At 35.3% G+C, this 25,156-nt stretch overlaps 1 pseudogene; it reads right to left on the reverse strand.

Annotated features, from left to right (window-relative positions):
* The window catches only part of LOC123918545, a 29,654-nt pseudogene extending 21,618 nt beyond the window's left edge, over positions 1 to 8,036 (reverse strand).
* Positions 8,037 to 25,156: the final 17,120 nt, after the last annotated feature.

A 25,156-nucleotide genomic window follows, 5' to 3' on the forward strand; every position in this document is an offset into this window, starting at 1 on the left:
CTTTTTATGTTCAATTGTGGAATTTCGTTTACCTTTAGAGTTTGTTTCGATATCTTGGCATGTTCTTTCTATTACTTGAGTATCAATTGTTTGATTCTATCCGTGTGTGATTTGTTAAACTTTCAGTGCAATTGCTTGTTGCACTCATGTGATCAAGAGGCAAAGGAAGGGAATGCACACTTTTTGACCGGCTCTTTGATTCGACCCAACCGTGAGGTATTGAGCCAAACACTTCTCATTCTTTCTATGTGTGATATCCACTCGTGTATTGTCTCTCGATTTTGCTTGTCGTCTCTTTATTTGATTGGTAATTTTGTCGCACACACGAGGCATGTTGTTTTGGTACCTTTGAGTCTTTCTATCCACCCTTACATATATATCATTTGCTTAACCAATTTGAGCTGAAAGAAAATATGTTATTTTTGCAAAACCTTAAGAAATTTTTGAAAAAAAAAAGGAATGACTTTCTTGGAGGTTAGGCACCTAATTAGTGGTTGATGCACATTGCTCACCACTAAGTTTGGGGTTGCTCTTTGGAATTAGCAACAAATAAAGTTTGGGGTGAGGGTACTAGAGAACTTATACAAAGTTTGGATTGAAAAATTTCACAAATTGTGCAAGGCTTTAGTCAAGAGAAAAATGATAAAAAGACATGAAAAATGAAAAAAAAAAAAAAACAAGAAAAGAAATATTGAAAAGAAGTACAAAAAGAAGTGATAGCCTTGAATTCAAAAGAATTGCAAAACGTTAATTTGATGAATTGAAAAAAGTTCTCTAGTCCACTATAGTTCAAAAGAAGAAGGGGTTTGGTTTATGAATTTTTGATCTTAGGGGGATCTAACTCCAAGTTTTTCTACTACTTATCCCAAAATGTCACCATCCACCCTGCATTTATAACAAGGTAAAACATACAGCCCTAAACTTTTGTCAGAATTTCCAAAAGCTCTGATAAGCTCGCTTAGCGAGCAAGGGTTTCGCTTAACGACTATAGCAGAAACAGAATTTTAGATGAAATTCACACCATTTTTAAACTCGTTGCTTCCAAAAACGACATAGACACATTCAAAAAACTATTATAACATGAGTTGAAATAAAAATGCATTAAATAAAAGCTAAGTAAAGAAATTAGGTTGCCTCCCAACAAGCGCTTCTTTTACGTCATTAGCTTGACGTCTTTTTGGTTAGGGTCGCCAAAATGAGACGGAAAACACATCACCCGTCTTTTTCCTTTGGTTTGGGAGGAACTCCATGAACTTAAGATAAATATGTTGTGGAGTCCAAATCCTCCCCAATTCTTTAACATTGAACAAGGCACAAATTTCGTCAATGACTTGATCAATCTCCACCTTGTTCTCCATCTCCTTCTTCTGTTCACATGATATTTCCTTGTCAAGTAATCCTGCATTTTGCTCTCCACCCATCATCACTTCTTCAATATCAACAATGCTAGTCTTCTCAATACATGACAATTCTTGAGGAAGTTCTACTTTGTGTGGTGTCTCTATTTCTTTCACTATTTTCTCTACACCATATCCTCCGAACATTCTTTCTTCCTCAATGTTTTCAACACCTTCCACACTCTCTTCATTTTCCTCATTTTTCTTTAGATTATTATCTTTCTCGTCAGGAGTGGTTTGAGTGTTGGTTTGAAAAGTTCATCCTTGGTTAATGTTATTGGCCAACTGTTTAGACAACTGAACAAGCTGGTTTTCCATATTTTTGCTCTGTGCAAGATTGTTTTTCAGATTTTGTAGGTGCTGATCTTGCATCTATTGCATTTGTTGCATAAGTTGCTGGTGTTGTTGGTTCTGTTGCATTTCCATGAACTTACTCATTATCTCTTCCAAATTTGAGTTATGTTTTGGTTCAGGAGGATAATAGTAAGGAGTTTACCCATAATTTTCAAAAGGATATTGTTGATATGAATCATACTCATTTGAAGTATATAAGTTGTTATAACCACGATCAACCATGGTCCTATATGTGATGAAGAATCTGAAAAAGGATTGAACTAACAAGAATTTTTTTTCTTTGGCTAGCAAAGAAGGATTAGTGCAAACCACAACTATACAAATATATACAAATATGTACAAATATTAAAAGAATATAAATTGTTGCGATGCTTCAATATCTAACGCCAGTCCCCGACAACAGCGCCATTTTGTTGAAGTACAAAAGTAAGTATGTTTTTATCGTCTCCACAGGGACTGGTACGATATCGATGTCGTTCAACAATTAATATAATTTTAAGTAAAGGGATTGAAAGTGTTTGTTTGTGAAAAAGTACGAAACTATAACGACGGTAAAGAAATGGTTGAAATCACAGAGAGATAAGTTTGCTGGGATTAGATTTCATTAACTCATTCATTTGTATTTCCCTAATCAGTTATATAGATTTTAGCCATCTACCAATATTATGACGTATCGCTCGTCGTACGTTTCCGTGTCCAGATAACGCCGAGATATCTATTATACCTATTAACCTCCGATGTCTCAGATGATCAATGAATACAATAGCATTAAGATCCGATACAAAAAGTGAATATTAAAGTCCCATGCTAACCAATGGATTAAATTTTTAAAAATCATCTTGAACATACTTTTAAAAAATGAATAGAAAGGATAATTAAATTTTGTAACTAAATTATTTTATATTAAAACTTTTTTATTTGTATGTGTGTTCAAATAAATTAGGCAATGACCAACAATGATTTTTTTTTCGAGCAACAATGAATTGATCAAAGTGGTAAATGTCTTAACCCTCTTAACTATGTGGTCAGATATTTGATTCCCGACTCATGTATATGAAAAAAATTTGGTTGGGAGGGGAGAATCTACCTTATGTGCCATACAATTTTTTTGACGGAGATTAGTCATCGCTAACGACGATTGAAACTTCATGCCAGTATGATGTAAGGGAAAAAATCAGGTTGTGCAAGGAATCATTCAACCCTCCTTACATCGTGATATCATCACAATCACATCCTCAAACCCTCAACCAGAGACCACAAGTACAAAGAGGGTTTGTAGGGACATAGCCGGTGTATCCACCCTTATTGATCGTTCAATCTATCTTGAGCCTGCTGCGCCAACCTTTACTTTCTTCACCCCCGTCCAATTTCCTCGTGGTGGATGGCATTCTGATTTACTTATTGGTAAATACGAGAAGGATGATCACTCCTTGTGGGATAGTCGATATCCCTTTGAATATGTTATAAGTCAAATCTTCGTCCCCGAAGACAAGTGATTGATGAGCTTGGTGTTGAGCAATCTTTTGATGCCAACCAATCCTACTCATTGTGCACAACTTCTCTTTCCCATCGAATCTAAACAACTTGTTAATGATTTTAGTGAACAATGTCGTTGTTGTTATCATTCCAATGCATATGAGTTGCAAGGTAGGATACAAGAGCTTGAGCGCCGGTGCAAAGTGTTGAAGGATATAGATAGAAATATAAAGAGATAAGTGAGGGAAGCAGAGATATAAGAGAGATGATATTTTTAGGAAGCAAGAAATTATATAAATTAAGTTGAAACATTGTTGATCCATGGTTAAAATATTGCCTATCCATAACAAAAAAGTAAAATAAATTAAGTTGAAACAAAATCAAGCAGAAAAAAAAAGCATAAAAATACAAAGCTTCTTAATGTTCACCATTTGACTTGAAAAAAATGTTCACCATTTGAGCAAAGGTTGATGGATTGCTTAAATATATTGTGGCATAGTGTAAAGGATTTAATAGAACTCAAATTGGATTGTTTAAATCTTGCTCATTAGAAATGCTCTTATAGTGGTTTAAAATTTATAAATTGAAGTGGTTGAATAAAAAAACCATACAAAACAAGTTGTAAAGAGAAGCATGAAGCAGGGACATTTTAGATAAATGTAAATTCAATAATAATTCCACCAGCAAAAATTGGACAGACATGCTGTATTGTTTTGTCAAACAAGAGAGCTAGAGGTCTCTGATACTTTTTGAAGCTAAAATTTCAGGCACCTTAACTTCCTCAGTACCATAATTATGTAAGTAAAAAATTTGAAAACTGAGAGCAATGCATCCCCACTTATTATCTATTGACATGTAATAAAATGAGCTAAAACAAGTTATGCATTCTTCTCGATTCCAAGCCTCAAACGGAAATCTCCTTCCATAAGAGGAAGACCATCACGCAGCTTGACCTTTGGTTCCCAGCCAAGCACTTCAGTTGCTTTAGTAATGTCTGGTTTTCTCTGTCTTGGATCATCAGGAGTGTTCTCCACTATCTTAATCTCCACATCTGGATTAATAAGCTGCAAATCAACCACAACATGACTTTAAAATTGTCTCCCAAGTAGTTTTAGACAGTGAAATCAATCACAGATCATAGGAAATCACGGTTTGTTCGAATTCTGCTATGATACAGTGCTATAACATCACTATAGCAGCTATTAAACAACATTTTGTATTAGATAGCGTATTGCGGAACAATAGAGAAATGTTTAAATTCTTCTGTGGTATAGCGCCGCTATAGCTGCTCTTTGACGTTTCAGATAACACAACTTAATTACTCGTAATTTACAAGAGTGTAAATCAAACTATATGAGAGGTGGATTGCTGTTGTAAGGGATAAAAGATTAGAACTAACCTCCTTCACTGTCTCAGCAAGTTCAAGCATTGTGAATTCACCTGAAAAAGCAAAGAGACTCCAGAATCAAATAAATGTTGGAAGAGGAGTATAAAAGGAAGATGATAACTGAATTGGTGATCTGTCTTTTATACATAATAAAACTAAATGATTAATCAAAATCAACCCAATTGGTTTGTTAAAATTAGCAGATATATTATAGCCTTCAAACAGCAATTTACTAGTAGGCTAAAAAAAAAGGAAAAAATATATACTTAAATAGTTATTAACTTATTACCTATATAAGCAGGTTTATAGTTTGATTTTACCGAACCGGACCTAAAAAACCAAAAATACTAGTTGTTTTAAGAAGATATATGTCTACCTTTTTTATGCAAATCACTTCATGTTTATGTTTGGGATGTGAGCAATTTTAGACCAAGTTGCACTTGTTTCTGTCCGGCATTCTCCAACTAAAAGTGGACATTCAATGATTTCTAAGGTGCGTAAGTTAGTAAGACGAGGCATTCCTTCAGGCAACGACACCAAATCTCTGCAATTAATCATCTTGATATGTTGGAGTGATGGGAGGTCGTTACATATCCAATCTGGTAATGCCTTTAGATGAAAACAGTTATGAAATGTAATTTTTTTGAGAGAGGGAAGACAGATGAGGTCAACTTTAAACCACATTTCAATTACTTGAAATTGTTGACTTGAAAGATGGTCAATTTTAAGATTCTCAAGAGAAGTAAGATTTCTCAACCAATCTTGTGGGACATTTGTCACATCCATAATGGTCTCATTAATTTTGAAAAATTTGAGCATGGAAAGAGGAGGGAAACCAATTGAATATCGCGACACTGCTATATTTAGTGTTTCTTCCAATATCTCCACACTACAATCATTCAATGATAATCTCTTGATGTTTGGAAAAGAAGGCATACAAGTTAACCTGTGACACCCATCAATTGACAATTTAGAAAGACAGGAAAACTCAGGAAACATAAGATGATGTGAAGATTTAATATCATTGAAATCTTCTCTCATCCTCCTCCATCCCCTCAACTCGTGACATTGCCAAAAAATTAGGCTCTCCAAAGATGGGAAAAATGATTTGTGAAGCATAGGCTCTTCGTAATATATGTACTCCAATTCATGAAGACAGTTTAACTCAAGTGACTTAAGGAATGGAAGACGTTCCAATGGTGGGAGGTATCGAAAATCTCCGCAACGATCAAGAGATATTTCAATAATATTTGTGAGAGAAGAAAGCCAATTGGAAAAAATCAAACCCTTGTGTTGCTGTATGCTCAATTTTCCAAATCCAGGTGCTGCCTTGTCTCTGAAGGTCCAATCATAAATCATAAGGTGTCTCAAATTGATTAATTTTGAAACATCTTTTGTTGAAAGTACAACTTTTTCATCCAATAACAATTTTATTGTTTGTAAACAAACAAGATTGGACATAGATTTGGGAAGATTTTCTAGTCCATAACACGTCAATAAGTTAAGATGTCTTAAATGCTTCAATTTATTAATTGAACTGGATAGCTTGCTCAGAGAAGAATGCACCAATTTTAAGACGCGCAAGTATTTGAATGTTGAAATAATTGTCAATTCTTCTTCATCCAATTTCTTCTTCTCATTTGAAGAAAACAAAATTAAAGTTCTCAGTCTATTTGGGTCCAATGATTTCAACAAACAAAATGCACCAAATTCCACTGATACATGGATTGGTCTTCCTAAACATCTTTTTGTCTTGCTATCCAAGTAACAACAATCAATACCTGCTATTTGTGTTGCAAGATCGTGCATTAAATCATGCATTTTTAAATAATTTATATCACCATCTTGAATCACTTTTGCATCCTGGAAGAATGATTTCATCAGAAAAATATTCACAAATTGGTTACCAACATCTTCCATGCATTGTTCTTCAACTGAACATTCAAGATAACCTTGTGCCATCCACATTTGAATCAACTCATCCTTCTCAATTACCGAATCCTTAGGATATAAAGCACAATAAGCAAAACATTGTTTCTGTTGAGGCGACAAGTTTTGGTAACTCAATTTTAGGACCGGCAATATGTTATCTTTATCCTCACACAATTTCCAAAAGTCACCTTGTAAGACATTGATCCATTCTCTTTCTTCACTTTTACCGTGCAATATGCCTCCCAATGATCTAATTGCTAATGGAACTCCTCTGCACTTTTCTGCTATCTTCTTACCCATTGATTCAATGTTCCGATTCACTCTAATGGTATCATCTCTGAATGTAATCTTCTTTAACAAACCCCATGATTCTTCTGGAGTCAAACCATTCAAAACATAGGGGTCACTTATACCCATTGTTTGTGCCACGGTTTTACTACGAGTTGTCACTAAAATCTTACTGCCTTGAGCACCACACATTAAGAAAGTCTTCAATTGAGTCCATTTTTCAAAACTCTCATTCCAAATGTCATCAAGAACTAACAAGTATTTCTTACCATTTAAACTGTCACGAAACATATTTTGCAAATTGTCCAGTGATAATGTGTCATCAATTTTGTTCTTGGTTAATGACTCCAATGTTTTTGTCATAATAGCCTTGAGTTCAAAGATATCAGAGACACATACCCACATACTATTTTCAAACATGTTTTGCACTTCCCCATCATTGTATACCAATTGAGCAACAGTTGTTTTTCCTATACCACCAATCCCAACAATAGCAACCAAAGAGACATTCTGAATTTCATTTGGGGACAACAAGCTTATAATCTTCTTTTTATCATCTTCTCTTCCAATAATATCTGACTCTAACACATAAGAACAAGTTTCTCTCCATACATTGTTTTTTTTATCAACTACCACAACATTTGGATTTAGATTCAACACAGACATATCTTTCACCGCATCATCAAACTGTTTTTGTATTTTTTCAATCTCATAAGCCATTTTACGGCGAAAAGCAGTTCTGTTTGGAGATAAGAAATGAATTACCTTTGTTATTTTGTTTTGATGAACTACATCCATTTTGTGTTTCATATCTTCGATAACAAATTCATCTAACAAATCATCTGCAGGATAAAGCACGTCTTTGAGCCTTCTTATCCAGTTTTGCACAGCATGATTTTGTGCTTCTTGTTTCTCTTCAGCATCAAGGAGCACAGCTTTAATAGACTCAACTGTGTTCTTAAGCTTTTCAAATTCATCCATAACACCATAAATCCGTCCAAATTCAAGCAAGGTAGCAGATCCCAACCTGTCAACAGAAAATTTTCTTTCAATTTGATAATTTTCTTCATTTTTTTTTCCCAAAAAGTTTCAAATAAAAAAAAAACCATACAAGTTAGTGGGAAGGAGTAGAAAAAGGGTTGAAAAAACCATACCTGTTAATGAGGCTTGCAGCAACAGCATATGGAATTTGCTCAGCCATTCTTCAAATGAAAAATAGAAAAAGCAGATGAGTCAAGACAAAAATTTAAAAGTGACTACTGGGTTTGGTGATTGCAATGAATGGAGCAAAGGCAATGGAAGATAATATATTAACAATATGAAAAATAACAAAGGGTGACTTGACTTACATGATGGCTCCACAATACTTGCTACGCAAAAACAGTAGCACACTTGTGATGACTTTTATACAAGTATTAATTCAAAGTTGTATAAACTAATCACATCTTAAGTTATATAAATAAGGAATAGAATATATAGTCGTATTTTTTGAAAAAAGTCCGTCATAATCAAATGTTAATACTCATAAGAAAAATATTATTTTATTTTTGTCAATAAAACTATACTAGTGTACAGAATTGTGAAAAAGGGCATTTTTGTTTTTTATAATAATAATAAATAATAACCAAATTGTTAATACTTTAATATAATAAAAAAAAAAAAAGCATACTAGCAATTAACCAAAAAAATAAACTACTACGGTTGAATTCAATTGTATATAGTATACCGTAACACAATTGTAGTATATCGTAACTGCAAGAAATAAGGTTTCAAAAATATAAAATAAAAATAAAACAAAACAATGCTGTCAACCGTATTCGAAGAGGTGACAGGAAAAATAAGTTGAGCGTGTCTTTCAAAAAGTAAGTTTTATCACCTTATTTTAAAAGTCAATTTTTCTTAATTTTCTTCTTTGTATAAAAGTTGCTTTTTAATATGGGTCATGCTAAACAATGCCCCCGGGGCACTAGTTAACCATACTAAAAAAAGAAACAAATGAAAAAGTTAATGATGAGAGAGAATAACTTTTTACATATTAAAGCATTGAATGCACAATTTACGAGATGAAATTTCCATATTTATATCCTTAACTAGTGCCCCGGGGGCACTGTTTATTTGTTCTAAATTGTGTTTGGCCTAACTTTTACTTAAAATCATAAAAAAGTAGAAATTAAGTTCGGCCAAACGCTACTTTATTTGTAATGTCCAATATTTACCTTTTGCAAATCAAATAGACTCATACCAATAATGAATTGGTCTAAGTGACAAGAGCCTTAAACAAGAAATGATCATGGATTTGATCCCTCACTCTACGCAAGTAAAAAATTCTGTTGAGGGGAAAATACCTATTCTTCACGAATTCTCCAACAAAAATTATTTATCACTAAATGAAATATAACATGGTAGTAAAAAAAAAATCTAACGGGCTTATAGCTCATTATAAAACAAAATATAAAAAATTAAGGACATTGTAAAATATTTTTAAATCAGCCAACATGACTTTATTAGCAAAGGAAGGGATTGAGTCAAATATTCTACGTTGAAACTCCAAATTTAGCAAAACTATGGACCACTTTTTTTTTGGGGGGGTTGATTACTATATATGGACCACTTTATTAGCCTTAGAACTGTTCACAATTCATGTATAAGGATAATAATAGAAAAAAAAAAAATAGCAACTGGCATACGATCAGCAAGTAGATAGAATAAATCATATGATCCAAAACAACAATTTATCAATCCAATAATATATGATTCACAATAGCGATTTATTATTTTACACAAGAGGAGGGATCCGTTGACTCAAAAAAGTCTTAATTGACTTACTTCGTTTAATAACTCGATATCGGCTTTATATTTCTCCAATCCAACCGTTGAATTTAAAAATCTTATTGAGTAGATCAACTCCACAAATTTTTAGAAAAATTCAAAAAATGTAGTTATCTATTCAAACTATTGAAATTCAACGGTTTTTTAAAAAGTTTGTAGTATGTTCAATTCAAGTTGTCAGAAAAAGTATCAAACGGTTTTGAATTTTTATAAAAATTTGTGGAGTTGATCTACTCAATGAGATCTTTGAATTCAACGGTTGGATTGAAGAAATATAATGCCGATATCAAGTTATTAAACAGAGTAAGTCAATGGAGACATACTCCTGGAGTCAACGGATCCCTCCTCTTTACCTACTACACAAACCCCAAATCTAGTTCCAAAAAGATTAAAATCGGATATATCGATTCATTAGAATATTAATTAAATTAGGCTTAATTAGTATTTTGGTCCCTTAAAGAAATTTTTTGTTTCACTTTGGTCCCTTAATGAATAAATGTTCCATTTGAGTCCCTTAATGATATATCTGTTAGTCAAAACGGTCATTTCCGTTAACTTTTAACCAACTTTATAAGGTGGACTAACATTGTAGGCGGTCCACCATATACCTCAATAAATCTTTTAATTTTAACCACTTGATCTTAATTTGATCTTATTGTAAAAAAGAGACCATTGGATTTTACATGTCCATATGGAATCTAATGGTGCACCATCATCAACCAAATCATTTTTCTATCTCTTCATCTTCTTCCACACATTCTTCTTTATGTCCTTCATAAATTCATCAATAATTTCCAGATTTTCTAACAACTTTAATCTGATGTCCTTCATATCCACCTTTAATAACATACCCATGAATTTATTTCCCCCATTTTGAGCTCTACCCATATCAGCACGCACAGATAACACAACAACTATAGCTTCAAGTAGAACCATGAAATAGGAACAAAAATGAACACAACAAACAGAAAATTGAAAACATAGTGGAGAAATCACAGCAAACCAGGCGATTTTAGCAAGCAAATTAACGAAAAAGAAGAACATGAAGCAAGGAAAAACATGAAGAACACGATGAACACAACAAGCAGAATAATGAAAACAAAGGAAAAAGATGACGAAAACCTACCTCATGTGTAGGAGGTTGATGTGGGATTTGGGATTTTGTAGGAGGTTGATGTTGAGATCTATGATTTTTGAAATTTAGGGTTTTTGTTTCAAGATTTGGGATTTTGTGAGAAGTTAAAATTTTGAACTTTTTTAAAAAAATCTAATTTTTTTTGAAGTTAATGGAAAATCTGGAAATGAATGATGAATTTATGAAGAATATGAGAGGAATTTGCGGAAGAAGATGAAGAAATAGAAAAATAATTTAGTTGGTGATGATGTACCATTAGATCCATGAACATGCAAAATTCAATGGTATCTTTTTTTACAATAAGATCAAATGGTTAATATTAAAATATTTATTGAGGTATATGGTGGACCTTCTACAATATTGGTCTACCTAATATATTTGTGGTTGAAAATTTAATGGGAGGGACCTTTTGACTAACAGAGATATCAATAAGGGACCTAGAAGGACCATTTATTCATGGGTAAATAGGGTTTTACCCCCCTGCAAAATAGGTCAGTTTTGCGTTACCCCCCTGCAAATTTTTTGTTTGTGATTACCCCCTGTAAAATGAAGATTCCATCATTTACCCCCCTCAGTCGACAACATGGATGTTGACTGGACAAAATTGATGACGTGGGATGCATGTGTGACTTTTCATTCAGTTTTTATTAAAGTTTTTGTGCCACGTAGATAAATAACTTAATATAATTATTAATTTTTCTAAAAGAAAAAGAAATTAAAAGAAATTGTTAATGGAATTTATTTATAAACATTTTTGTTCTTCTTCTCGGTGTAATCACAAATCAAATCCTACACAATCAACAAAATCTTCTTACCCAAATTTCTCTCAAATTTCACATCTTATTAACAACCCTAAATTATTTATCTTCTATAATCACAACTATTGAAGAAGATGAACCTTCAACCCCAATTACTATCGTTTTTTTCTTCTTTTTTTTTCCAGTTTTTTTTTAATTAAAAAAATAATAATTATACATTCATTAATGAATTGACAATAAAAAAATAAATATAAAATAAATTAATTCCACTTGTACGTGTCCACGTCATCATGTTTGTCCAGTCAGCATCCATGTTATCGACTGAGGGGGGTAAATGATGGAATCTTCATTTTACAGGGGGGTAATCACAAAATTTTTTTTTGCAGGGGGGTAACGCAAAACTGGCCTATTTTACAGGGGGGGTAAAACCCTATTTACCCTTTATTCATTAAGGGACCAATGTTAAACCAAAAATTTCTTTAAAGGACCAAAATACTAATTAAGCCATTAAATTAAATTAGGGTTCATGTGATTCAACAATAGCCATAATATGTATCTAACGACTCTGATACCAATTGAAGAAAATTTGTGAGAATAGTCATAGATCAATAGATACAAGTTATAACATATTATCATATTATATTAGAAAAGATCGTGACGCGTACTTTATTAGTGTCATAGACACAACAATCAGAGAGAAGAGAAGTGTTGAAGTACAAAAGTAAGTATGTTTTTATCGTCTTCACATGGACTGATGCGATATCGATGTCGTTCAACAATTAATATAATTTTAAGTAAAGTGATTGAAATTGTTTGTTTGTGAAAAAGTACGAAACTATAACGACGGTAAAGAAATGGTTGAAATCACAGAGAGATAAGTTTGCTGGGATTAGATTTCATTAACTCATTCATTTGTATTTCCCTGATCAGTTATATAGATTTTAGCCATCTACCAATATTATCACGTATCGCTCGTCGTACGTTTTCGTGTCCAGATAACGCCGAGATATCTAATATACCTATTAATCTCCGATGTCTCAGATGATCAATCAATACAATAACATTAAGATTCAATACAAAAAGTGAATATTAAACCTAAATCTATGTCTAGAATTTAAGCTTTAATAGATATCATCTTAGTTCTTTTAGTTTCAAAGAGTGTATGTCTAAAACAATTCAAATCTTAAAATAAAACATGAGATTCAAAGATAATATCAATATTGATAGATAAACTAAAACATATATAACAAGATTAAGATAAATACATACTAATAGAGTAATTTACACCTAATCCCAACAAAAAAGAGATTAGCTATTCATTTTCATGATAGCTTTATAAAAGATAAGAAGAAAAGAGATGAACAAACATCAATGATGATTTCCCAACAAAAGTTGTAGATCCACCCTCAAATCTCCTTGATTCTGGCTCTTGGGGTCTCCCTCTGCGTTTTTGAGTGGTTGAAAGTGAATTGGATCCCAAAAACTGAAGTCTGATGACCTTTTATTAAGTGACAGAAAAGTGGATTCTCGCTTAGCGATGAAACTGTTCGTTTAACGATGGAGGTTTCTTCACCCTGAAGTACTCTTTAACCGCCACGGCTTCGCTGGCTCTCGCTACAGCTCGCTCAGCGACGGCCTCTCGCTATCCCTCGCTATCTCTCGCTACAGCTCATTCTGCCACTGACTTGACTCGCTATCTCTAGCTCAGCGACGACACTGATTTTTCTACAGTTTATGACAGCTTGTGTCGCTTTGTCTATCGCTTTGTCGTCGCTTAGCCAACAACTCATTCTCAAAATCTTTATCTCTTCATTCCAAATTTCATTAAATCCAAATTTTCCTACAAAAAATGTTGGAATTAGATAGAAATAGTAAAAATAACAAATTTTCTCATTAAGACTAATATTTACAATTAGTTTGGTTTTTTTATATGAAATTACTTTTAAAATAAGTCAATAAGTGCTTAAAATATATAAGTAAAATTACCACTTTTTGGCACTTATCAACTCTCTCCAACTTAGAACTTTGTTTGTTCTCAAACAAAAGTCCAAAATATAAACTCTCAAAACATGGTTCAAACATCATTTGTGCATAGTTCATTCAAGCTTTGCAATTAATCAAAAACTTTGGATTTACATCATTGTTTGCATGATTCAATGTGTTGCAAGTTCAAAATCAATCATCATAATCATCAAAGAATCAAAGCATGAATTTGAAATAGTCTCAAAACTCAAGTAAGATTTCAAGCTTTCCAAATCAACAAGATAATCAACTAGAATCACAATACTCACAAGTGTTTCAACTCAAGGGTGTAGTGTTTCTCTCAATCCAAGCAATGTGTTCACAACAAATCAATTCAAACATACATCTCAACATAATCACAAAACATGTTATCAATCATGGATCACTAAGGTCTTTCTTAAGCGTGTAATGGGGCTAGGCTACAAAAAACATTGTTTTTCTTTGGATTCAAAAGGCCTTAAGGATAAGAGAGCATAAACTTTGAGTATTTTCATTACATTACATAAGCTATTCATCCTCTTTCACTTTCCCCATTCTTTACTTTTGGTGATTCTTTTGTTTTGACACAATTTCTATTCATTTCTTTTTCTTTTGTAACACATTTTCTTTGATTTTCATTTGTGTGTCAAATGACTTTCAATGTTTTTCTTTTTCTTTTTCAATCACCATCTTCAACATCTCATATTTTTCAACTACTTCTTTCTTCTTCTTTTTTTTTCACTCAAACAAATAACCTCTTTCTCCCCAACTTGTTTTCAACCCTACTTAAATTCAATGCTCAATCATCCTAAGACAAAGGTTATGTTGGATATTTGAATTGGCTTAATTTTGCTAAAACAAATATACTAACAAGATGTTGGAAAACATGTTACAACATCCTTTTTGCTGAAGGAAATCTCGCGCATTTATGAGAGCATCTGCTATTTATGGAAATCCACTTAAAGAGCACGCTCAATGGAGATTTGATCTGATCAGGAGTTTTAAGGATAAGACAAACTTAATGAAATAGCTGGATGACTTATCCTATCATATAAAGTCCTTTAAACACTTTTGGAAAGTCTTGATATATCCTTAATGAAGATTGAAAAAGTATCAGATCATCCTTTATGATTCTCAAGGAGCGTCTGAGCATTTGTGAAGAAAGAGGAGCGTGCCTAATCATTATATATACGAAGACCAAGCTCAAGAATATACATCTCATTGAAAAATATTAGTTCACATATTGAGTCTTTGTTGAGTCTTTTATTATTTGATTGTAATTCTTGCTTGTGGATTCTATAACACAAGTTAAGAAGTGAGTTTGTTATTTTAAGGTTACTCCTAAGCTTTGAAGTACGGAGTTTACCGTGTGTGATTCACTTGAAGCTTTTAAGCAAAAGTGAAGTGTTGTCTTGGCAAGTTGTCGCCACATCATTCCTAACATTGTATAATCAACACAGGTTGTGTTGTGTGAGTGGAAGTGAGATGGGATCTCATGTCTAGGAGTTCCTAGGCAGAAGTTGCATGAGTAGTGTCGAGGTTATAAGGCGTAAACCAAGGGTTTGCTGGAGGTCTTAGTGTAAGGCGTAAATCCTAGGGTTTGCTGGAGGTCTTAGTAACTAGAGCTATTAGTGGATTTCCTTCCTGGATTGGTATCCCCCAGAGTAGGCAGTTGGCTGAACTGGGTTAACAATTACTTGTGCCATTTATTTATTTTCTGTCAGTTTTTATATGTTATATAAGATGTGCCAACAATAGAAAACAACATTATCCACAAAGTAGTTGTTGGGACATCTTAGGCAACATCATTCTAGTGATACCAGAATTTCAATTTGGCATCAGAGCAGGCACCCTGTTCTGTTATTTTGGGTGAGCTCCAGGGAGAGTACTTTCTGGTACAATGGATAAAGAAGGAGGGTCAGTGTCTAAACCCCCCTTACTGACAGGTCCTGAGAACTATGATTATTGGAAATCTAAAATGGAGGCTTTCATAAAATCAATTGACAGCAGGACATGGAAGGCTGTGTTACGTGGATGGGAACCACCAATGGTTCTTGACAAAGATGGCAATAAAACTGATGTCAAGAAGCCAAATGATGAATGGACTAAAGATGAGGATGATCTGGCACTTGGCAACTCCAAAGCCTTGTATGCAATTTTTAATGGTGTGGATGCAAACATGTTCAGGCTTGTTAAGAGATGTATTACTGCTAAGCATGCTGGGAAATTCTGAGAAAAGCTCATGAAGGAACATCAAAAGTTAAGCTATCTAAACTTCAGATGCTCAAAACCAATTTTGAGAATCTCAGAATGAAGGAGGAAGAAACCATTCATGACTTTCAGATGAATGTGCTTGACTTTGCAAATTCGTTTGATGCACTTGGAAAACCTATCTCAGATGAGGAGCTAGTTGGAAAAATACTCAGATCTTTGCCTAAAAGATTTGATATGAAGGTGACAGCTATTGAGGAGGCTCATGATCTTTCAAGTCTAAATTTAGATGAACTCATAGGATCACTTCAGACCTATGAAATTGGCCTAAACAGGAGAAATGAAAAGAAAGATAAGAATCTAGCCTTTGCCTCAAAAAGTGCTGCTGATGATTTACAAGTTGAATCTGAAAGTGAAGAAAGCTTAGCTGAGTCCATGGCTATGCTTGGGAGACAATTCAACAAGTTGATGAAGAAAGTAGATCAAAGGGCCAAGCCAAATGGTCGATTCAACAAACAGTCCAGCTCTCAGAAGAAGACAAATGAAGATGAAAGAGGAGTGAGGTGCCATGAATGTGAAGGTTTTGGCCATATCAGACCTGAATGTCCAACCTTTCTAAAAAGGCAAAAGAAAAGTCTTGTGGTTTCATGGTCTGATACAGATTCAGAGGAGGAAGAATCTGCCAAATTTGTTAATGCTTTAACAGGAGTTTGTGTATCTGACTCAGAATCATGTGATGAGGAGGTAACTTATGAGGAACTAGCTGCTACTTACAAAGATCTTCACAATAGAAGTATAGAAGTTTGCAAAGCATTGGAGAAACAAAAGAAGATCAATGGCAAACTGCAAGCTGAGAGAAATGACTTACTCATGAACATTAATAATCTCAACATTAAGGTTGAAGATCAGAGTAGTCAAATTCAACAGTTGGAAATGGAGAAGTCTAACCTTCTGTGTAAAGTTGCTGAACAAGGTGAAGAAGTGACCAAGTTAAAAGCTGACTTGGATCAAGTCACAAAAGTGGCTAAAATGATGACCAAAGGTACTGATGCTTTTGAAGAAATGTTACAAAGACAAAACTACGGGAAACCTAAGCCCATTGGTTTTGAACATGAAAGAGTAAAGCAACAGATGAAGTTCAACAATGCCACTATACATACTCCAATCAACAACACGTTTGTGTCAGGAGGATTGTCGCAACATCTTATGGAACATCCTGTGCCCAGGTACTATAACTGGACATGTCATCATTGTGGAAGGAAAGGACATATTAGGCCTTTCTGCTATAGGCTGCACGGATATCCAAGGAGAGTTCATCAAGAATTCTACACTCCTGTCTTTCCTAATGTTACAACAAGACAGGAATGGAGAGAAAAGAAGAAGATCACGGGTCTAATAGCTCATACATCCTTGAGAGCTTCTTCAAGAGAAACATGGTACTTTGATAGTGGTTGTTCTAGACACATGACAGGTGTTGAACACTATCTTGAAGACTTGAAGTCATATGCTACCAGTTTTGTTACCTTTGGAGATGGAGCCAAAGGAGAGATCAAGGGAGTTGGTAAACTTGCAAACTATGGCCTACCAAAGCTAGATAATGTGCTGCTTGTAAAAGGGCTTAAAGCTAATCTAATCAGCATAAGCCAACTTTGTGATCAAGGCATGAAAGTTAACTTCACAAAAGCTGAATGCCTAGTTACAAACGAGCAAGGAGAGCTGTTGATGAAAGGAGTAAGGTCAAGAGATAACTGCTATCTCTGGATCCCTAAAGAAGAAGATGTACCAACATGTCTTATTAGTAAAGAAGAAGAGGTAAGGTTGTGGCACCAAAAACTTGGCCACCTGCACCTCAAAGGCATGAAGAAGGCAATAGCTAAAGAGGCAATCAGAGGTCTTCCAAAACTCAAAATTGAGGAAGGAAGTATATGTGGAGAATGTCAAATAGGGAAGCAGACAAAGATGTCACATCCAAAGTTGCAACATCTTACCACAACAAGAGTTCTAGAATTACTGCACATAGACCTGATGGGGCCAATGCAAGTAGAGAGCCTTGGAGGAAAAAGGTACGCGTTTGTCATGGTAGATGATTTTTCAAGGTTCACATGGATTGAATTTCTAAAAGACAAATCTGAAAGTTTTGATGCATTCAAAGAACTTTGTCTTCAACTCCAAAGAGAAAAGAACTCTGCTATTGTTAGGATACGAAGTGATCATGGAAAAGAGTTTGAGAATGCAAGCTTCCTTGAATTCTGCATCTCTGAAGGAATCAAGCATGAATTCTCAGCTCCAATCACACCTCAACAAAATGGTGTTGTTGAGAGGAAGAACAGGACAATACAAGAGTCAGCCAGAGTGATGTTGCATGCAAAGCATCTTCCATATCAATTCTGGGCTGAGGCTATGCATACTGCTTGTTATATTCACAATCGTGTCACACTCAGAACTGGAACTTCTACTACACTATATGAACTGTGGAAAGGCAGAAAACCAACTGTCAAACACTTTCATGTGTTTGGAAGTAAGTGCTATATCCTATCTGATAGAGAGCACAGAAGAAAAATGGATCCTAAAAGTGAAGAAGGATTGTTTTTTGGATACTCAACAAACAGCAGGGCTTATAGAGTTTACAACCAGAGAACTAAGGTAATAGTAGAATCTATCAATGTTGTGATAGATGATTTGACATCTGCTAAAACATCTGACACAGAAGATGATGTTGCAACAACTTTGCCAACATCTGAAGAAGCTGTAGCAGAAAAAGAATCAGATTCAGATGATGAATCAACCATTCCTACACCTCGTCCTGTGAGTAAAGTTCCTTCAATAAGAATACAGAAGAACCATCCCAAGGATCTCATCATAGGAAATCCTAACCAGGGAATTGCTACAAGAAGGACAAATGAAGTGGTTACTAATTCATGTTTTGTTTCAAAAGTTGAGCCCAAAAATGTAAAAGAGGCTCTCACTGATGAGTTTTGGATAGAAGCCATGCAAGATGAATTAACTCAGTTTAGAAGAAGTGATGTGTGGGATCTTGTTCCTAGACCCAATGGTGTTAATGTCATAGGCACAAAATGGGTGTTCAAGAACAAGTCAGATGAAAATGGTGTTGTAACAAGAAACAAGGCAAGGCTAGTGGCTCAAGGGTACACTCAGGTTGAAGGACTTGATTTTGATGAAACATTTGCGCCAGTTGCAAGACTGGAATCTATTAGACTACTTCTTGGTATAGCATGCATCTTCAAATTTAAGCTGTACCAAATGGATGTCAAGAGTGCCTTTCTTAATGGGTACCTACATGAAGAAGTTTATGTGGAGCAGCCTAAAGGTTTTGTAGATCCTGCTAATCCTGATCATGTGTACAAGCTGAAGAAGGCCCTTTATGGACTGAAACAGGCTCCAAGGGCCTGGTATGAAAGGCTGACAAATTTTCTTGTTAGTCAAGGATACAGAAAAGGAGGCCATGACAAAACCTTGTTTGTTAAAGAACAAGAAGAAAAGCTGATGATTGCCCAAATATATGTTGATGACATAGTATTTGGTGGAATGTCTGAAAAGATGGTGCAACATTTTGTACAACAAATGCAATCAGAGTTTGAAATGAGTTTGGTAGGTGAGCTGACATATTTCCTTGGTCTGCAAGTTAAACAAATGGAAGACACCATATTTGTTTCTCAAAGCAAGTATGCGAAGAACATGGTCAAAAAGTTTGGAATGGACACTGCAGCACACAAGAGAACTCCAGCTGCTACTCATCTGAAGCTAACCAAAGATGAGAATGGCATTGATGTTGACCAAAGCCTGTACAGGAGCATGATTGGCAGTCTCTTGTATCTTACAGCTAGTAGACCAGACATCACCTTTGCTGTTGGTGTTTGTGCAAGATACCAAGCCAAGCCAAAGATGAGCCATCTTGTCCAAGTCAAAAGGATTCTGAAGTATATAAAGGGCACCAGTGATTATGGGATTCTGTACTCCCAGACAAAGAATTCAACTTTGATAGGGTATTGTGATGCAGATTGGGCTGGAAGTGCTGATGATAGAAAGAGTACCTCAGGAGGATGTTTCTTTTTGGGTGATAATTTAATCTCATGGTTCAGCAAGAAGCAGAATTGTGTGTCTCTGTCTACTGCAGAGGCTGAATACATAGCTGCAGGAAGCAGTTGTTCCCAGCTGATGTGGATGAAACAGATGCTGAAAGAATATAATGTCGACCAAGATGTCATGACATTATATTGTGACAACTTGAGTGCAATCAATATATCAAAGAATCCAGTTCAACACTCAAGAACTAAACACATAGACATCAGGCATCATTTCATCAGAGACCTTGTTGAAGAAAATTGTGTGGAACTTAAGCACATTGGTACAAGTGAACAGCTAGCTGACATTTTTACAAAGGCGCTTGATGCTAATCAGTTTTAATTTTTAAGGGGCAAATTGGGAATTTGCCTGCATGAAGATGCATAGCAGTTACAGCAGTTGAGGCGTGCAAAAGGGAACCGTTTTCTCTCCCATCAATCAATGCACGCTAATTTAGGGAAATCATTACACACTTCCCTTAAATATGTCTTTACACGCAATCAATACACTTTCTCCCAAATCCTAATTTTTGATCGTGAACCCTATTCAACTGCTTCTCACCACAATCTTCATCCATTCAACTTCTCAAACTTCAAAAACCGTCATTCAAACATGTCTGAATCATCACAAACTACAAAGTCTGGCCGTTCTACTCGATCAAAGGCGAAGATCGATTCCTCGAAGATCATCAAGGACGCCGTCCCTGTTACGACTGTTCGTGCTTCCAAACCCAAAGCTCAAACAAATGTCGCTGAGAAGAAAGGAAAAGAAAAATATGTTGAGAAAAAGGAAGAAATCATCAAAGTAAGTGATGCTATCTCTCCTTTGGGTAATAAATCTAGTAAAGGAAGTTCTAAAAGGAAAAGAAGGGATTACAAATCTAAGTTTTCTCTGTCTATGTCTGATTTGGTGTTTGATTCGAATGTTAACACATCTGAGAAAACATCTGAAACCAACGAAGGAGAATCTCAGAATCCTAAACCTGTGTCTGAAGTTGTTGAAACAATTCCTCCTGCTGTTGACCCTAGCGAAGAAAATTTGGGATCTGACGCTGCAAAGCAAGATCTTAACTCTATGCCTGTTGAAACGGAGATTGAAGACACTCCTACAGAGGTTGAGCCTAATATTGCTGAGAAATCACCAACAATTGCTGAGATGGTGGCTGAAAAATCAACCCCTGCTGTTACTGAAGAAGTTGTTATGAAGGATGTTGAAACATCCTTGAATGAGAATGAAGATGAAGAAACTGAAACCGCTGAAGAAGAACCTGTGAAGGAAGCTGATGCTGCAAAAGATGTTGAGACAACTGTCACAACATCTGAAACCTCAGATGAAGAGACTGAAATTGCTGATGAAGGAGTTTCTGCTGATGAAGAGGAAACTCAATCTGAAGAGAGCAACCAGTCCATCCCTACAGATGAGCAAGAGGTTGAAGCTGACAAGCCTGCAGAAGCTGAGAAAGAAAAGGATGTAGTAGATGTTGATGATTATGTCACCACCAAGACTGCTGTAAAATCAACTGGTGGTATAACAAAAAGGTTGAGAAGCTGTACAGGGAAGGTTGTGGCCACTGCAAGCAAGACTCCTACATCAAGAGTGAAAACAAAAGGTGTTGGACCAGTCAAAGGTTGGAGTAAGGTTCTCTCCCCTCCCAGCAAGAAGAAGGAGACTCTGAAGAGAAAGAAGGAGTCATCTAGTGACTCAGACTATGATGTTGCTGAAGATGTTGCTAACATCTCATCTGCCAACCCTAAGAAAGCTACTGTGAAGAAGGCTCCTCAAGGTATTGAAGAAGCCCCCTGTGATAACATCTCCTTCCATCGTGCTGCCTTTGCACTGAGATGGGACTACATTTACCAAAGGAGATTGGCTGTTGAAAGGGAACTGACCAAAGATGCTCTCAAATGTCAAGACATCTTTGACTACATCAAGGAAGCTGGTCTGATGAAGACAGTTTGTGATTTCAGTCCCTGTTATGAGCTGCTTGTGAAAGAATTTCTGGTGAACATCCCTGAAGAATATGATAATCCACTGAGCAAGGACTACCACAAAGTTTTTGTCAGAGGTAAATGTATCAATTTTTCCCCTGTTGTGATTAATAATTACTTAGGAAGATCTATAGAACCTAAGGCTGAATTAGAGGTTGCTAATGATGTTGTGAGTGCTGAGATAACTGGTGGTAAGGTTAAGATCTGGCCCACAAAGAAGCTGATACCCACGAGTAAATTGAATGTCAAATATGCCATCCTCAATAGGATAGGATCAACCAATTGGGTACCAACCAAGCATGCAACCAATGTTGCAACCAACCTGGGTAGATTTATATATGCTGTAGGAACCAAGTTTGACTATGACTATGGGACCTTTATTTTTGATCAAACCATTAAGCATATTAGATCAACAGCTGTAAAGATGCCAATAGCATTTCCATCTTTGCTATGTGGAATTATCTTGGCCCAATATCCAGATATTAAAGTTGTGACTGACACGCCTAAGAAGAGGGAATCTGGCTTTACTTTTCATCATAAGCTTTTTGGTAATCACAATGTTACTGATCATGTTGGGACATCTGCTGCTGGAGCTGGTGTTATGACCAAAAAGGAGATTATTGCTGGTTTAAAGTTTCAATGTCAGGAGTTAGATAAACAGCAGGCTGAGCTTGAGGAAAGGAAGAATGTGTTCTTAAAGATGATTGAAGGATTGGAAGCTGATGAGGTACCTGTGAAAGCTAGTGCAAATGTGGCTGCTACAGGTGATCAAAACAATGCAGATGAGGATGAAGCCTCTGACAGCAGTGATGATGAATGATTTTGTAATCTGTTTAATGTTTTACTGCACTTTGTTATTTGGTTTGTGGGTTGTTTGTGCCCTGGATTTTAGCACCTTCTGAGTGCATGGTCTGTACTTTTAATTCTGCACTTTGGATACTTAACTTTCCTGTTTTGGCACATTTTGTGGCTAAAAAGGGGGAGTAGTACTTTGATTTGTTTGTCTCTGCTACATGTTGTTGTGTCTTTTGTTATGACATGTTTTTAAGTAGCAGTAAGCAAGTATTCAGGGGGAGTAAAATTTTTTACCCAGAGAAGATGCACAAGCTGATGAAGTCAGGGGGAGTTTGCTGCTGAATGGATGCTGCCCTGATTGGACGAACATATGATATATGTTTTGCTCTGATACCACGTTTTATTTTGCTCGAGGCTAATTGATGATAACTCCGCTGCTGCTGCCTCTGATGCATATATTTTTCACCTATGTGAAATTTTGTTTAAATGATGCTCTAACATTCCTTCTTTTGTGTGACCATGGTGATTTGAAGGATTGCGCTTTTTAATCTCTCAAGGGTAATGGCCTGAAATTGTTTTAGCCAAAAATTGCCAAAGGGGGAGATTGTTGGATATTTGAATTGGCTTAATTTTGCTAAAACAAATATACTAACAAGATGTTGGAAAACATGTTACAACATCCTTTTTGCTGAAGGAAATCTCGCGCATTTATGAGAGCATCTGCTATTTATGGAAATCCACTTAAAGAGCACGCTCAATGGAGATTTGATCTGATCAGGAGTTTTAAGGATAAGACAAACTTAATGAAATAGCCGGATGACTTATCCTATCATATAAAGTCCTTTAAACACTTTTGGAAAGTCTTGATATATCCTTAATGAAGATTGAAAAAGTATCAGATCATCCTTTATGATTCTCAAGGAGCGTCTGAGCATTTGTGAAGAAAGAGGAGCGTGCCTAATCATTATATATACGAAGACCAAGCTCAAGAATATACATCTCATTGAAAAATATTAGTTCACATATTGAGTCTTTGTTGAGTCTTTTATTATTTGATTGTAATTCTTGCTTGTGGATTCTATAACACAAGTTAAGAAGTGAGTTTGTTATTTTAAGGTTACTCCTAAGCTTTGAAGTACGGAGTTTACCGTGTGTGATTCATTTGAAGCTTTTAAGCAAAAGTGAAGTGTTGTCTTGGCAAGTTGTCGCCACATCATTCCTAACATTGTATAATCAACACAGGTTGTGTTGTGTGAGTGGAAGTGAGATGGGATCTCATGTCTAGGAGTTCCTAGGCAGAAGTTGCATGAGTAGTGTCGAGGTTATAAGGCGTAAACCAAGGGTTTGCTGGAGGTCTTAGTGTAAGGCGTAAATCCTAGGGTTTGCTGGAGGTCTTAGTAACTAGAGCTATTAGTGGATTTCCTTCCTGGATTGGTATCCCCCAGAGTAGGCAGTTGGCTGAACTGGGTTAACAATTACTTGTGCCATTTATTTATTTTCTGTCAGTTTTTATATGTTATATAAGATGTGCCAACAATAGAAAACAACATTATCCACAAAGTAGTTGTTGGGACATCTTAGGCAACATCATTCTAGTGATACCAGAATTTCAGGTTAAGTCATTGTTTTTCTTTATTGTGGTTCAAGGGTTCAAAATCAAACAAAATTTTAAAATTTTGGCTCAAGGGGGTAGCAAAGGATCACACAACTCACAAGGTAGGTTATTTTGGCTTAAGTAGTTATCACTTAAAAAGAAACATGGCCTTGATCATTTCCATGACTTCAAACACATCAAGTAATAGCAAGATTCAGTTAAAATCAACAGAGTTAAACACAATTGCTGGCTCTCAAATATATAAACAATGGAAGGTTCACACAATCTCACCCGGCTAGGTCTAAGTGATTCATAATCAATCAATCATATTAAGAAGGAATGAATGAAATCAAATTGAATAAAGCTACTTGGTTTAAATGCATCCTAACATTCAAAGATAATCACAAACATTTGACCTCAAGCAATGCAATTTAAGCAATTTAAGGGAAAAGTCATTCTAACCATGCATTTGAATTTGATCAATCACAAACTTAAACTTTTCAATTCATATGCACATGTAACAATCACAAAAGTTTAAACCATGTATGTTTACAAAAATTTTAGTCAAGATTTGCAATAAACATAAAACATGAATTTAATGACTGAAACAATAAAATGTCACTGTATATGGCGTGCTTTAATCCTCTGCTTCTGCTGTTCTCCCTCTTCAACAAGTGTAGATTGTCCTCAGGCCATGAAAATGAAGTTATGCCTGCATTTATAACAAGGTAAAACATACAGCCCTAGACTTTTGTCAGAATTTCCAAAAGCTCTGATAAGCTCGCTTAGCGAGCAAGGGTTTCGCTTAACGACTATAGCAGAAACAGAATTTCAGATGAAATTCACACCATTTTTAAACTCGTTGCTTCCAAAAACGACATAGACACATTCAAAAAACTATTATAACATGAGGTGAAATAAAAATGCA

The sequence above is a fragment of the Trifolium pratense genome, linkage group LG3 (genome assembly GCF_020283565.1).
Source record: "Trifolium pratense cultivar HEN17-A07 linkage group LG3, ARS_RC_1.1, whole genome shotgun sequence".
Classification (NCBI taxonomy): Eukaryota; Viridiplantae; Streptophyta; class Magnoliopsida; order Fabales; family Fabaceae; genus Trifolium; species Trifolium pratense.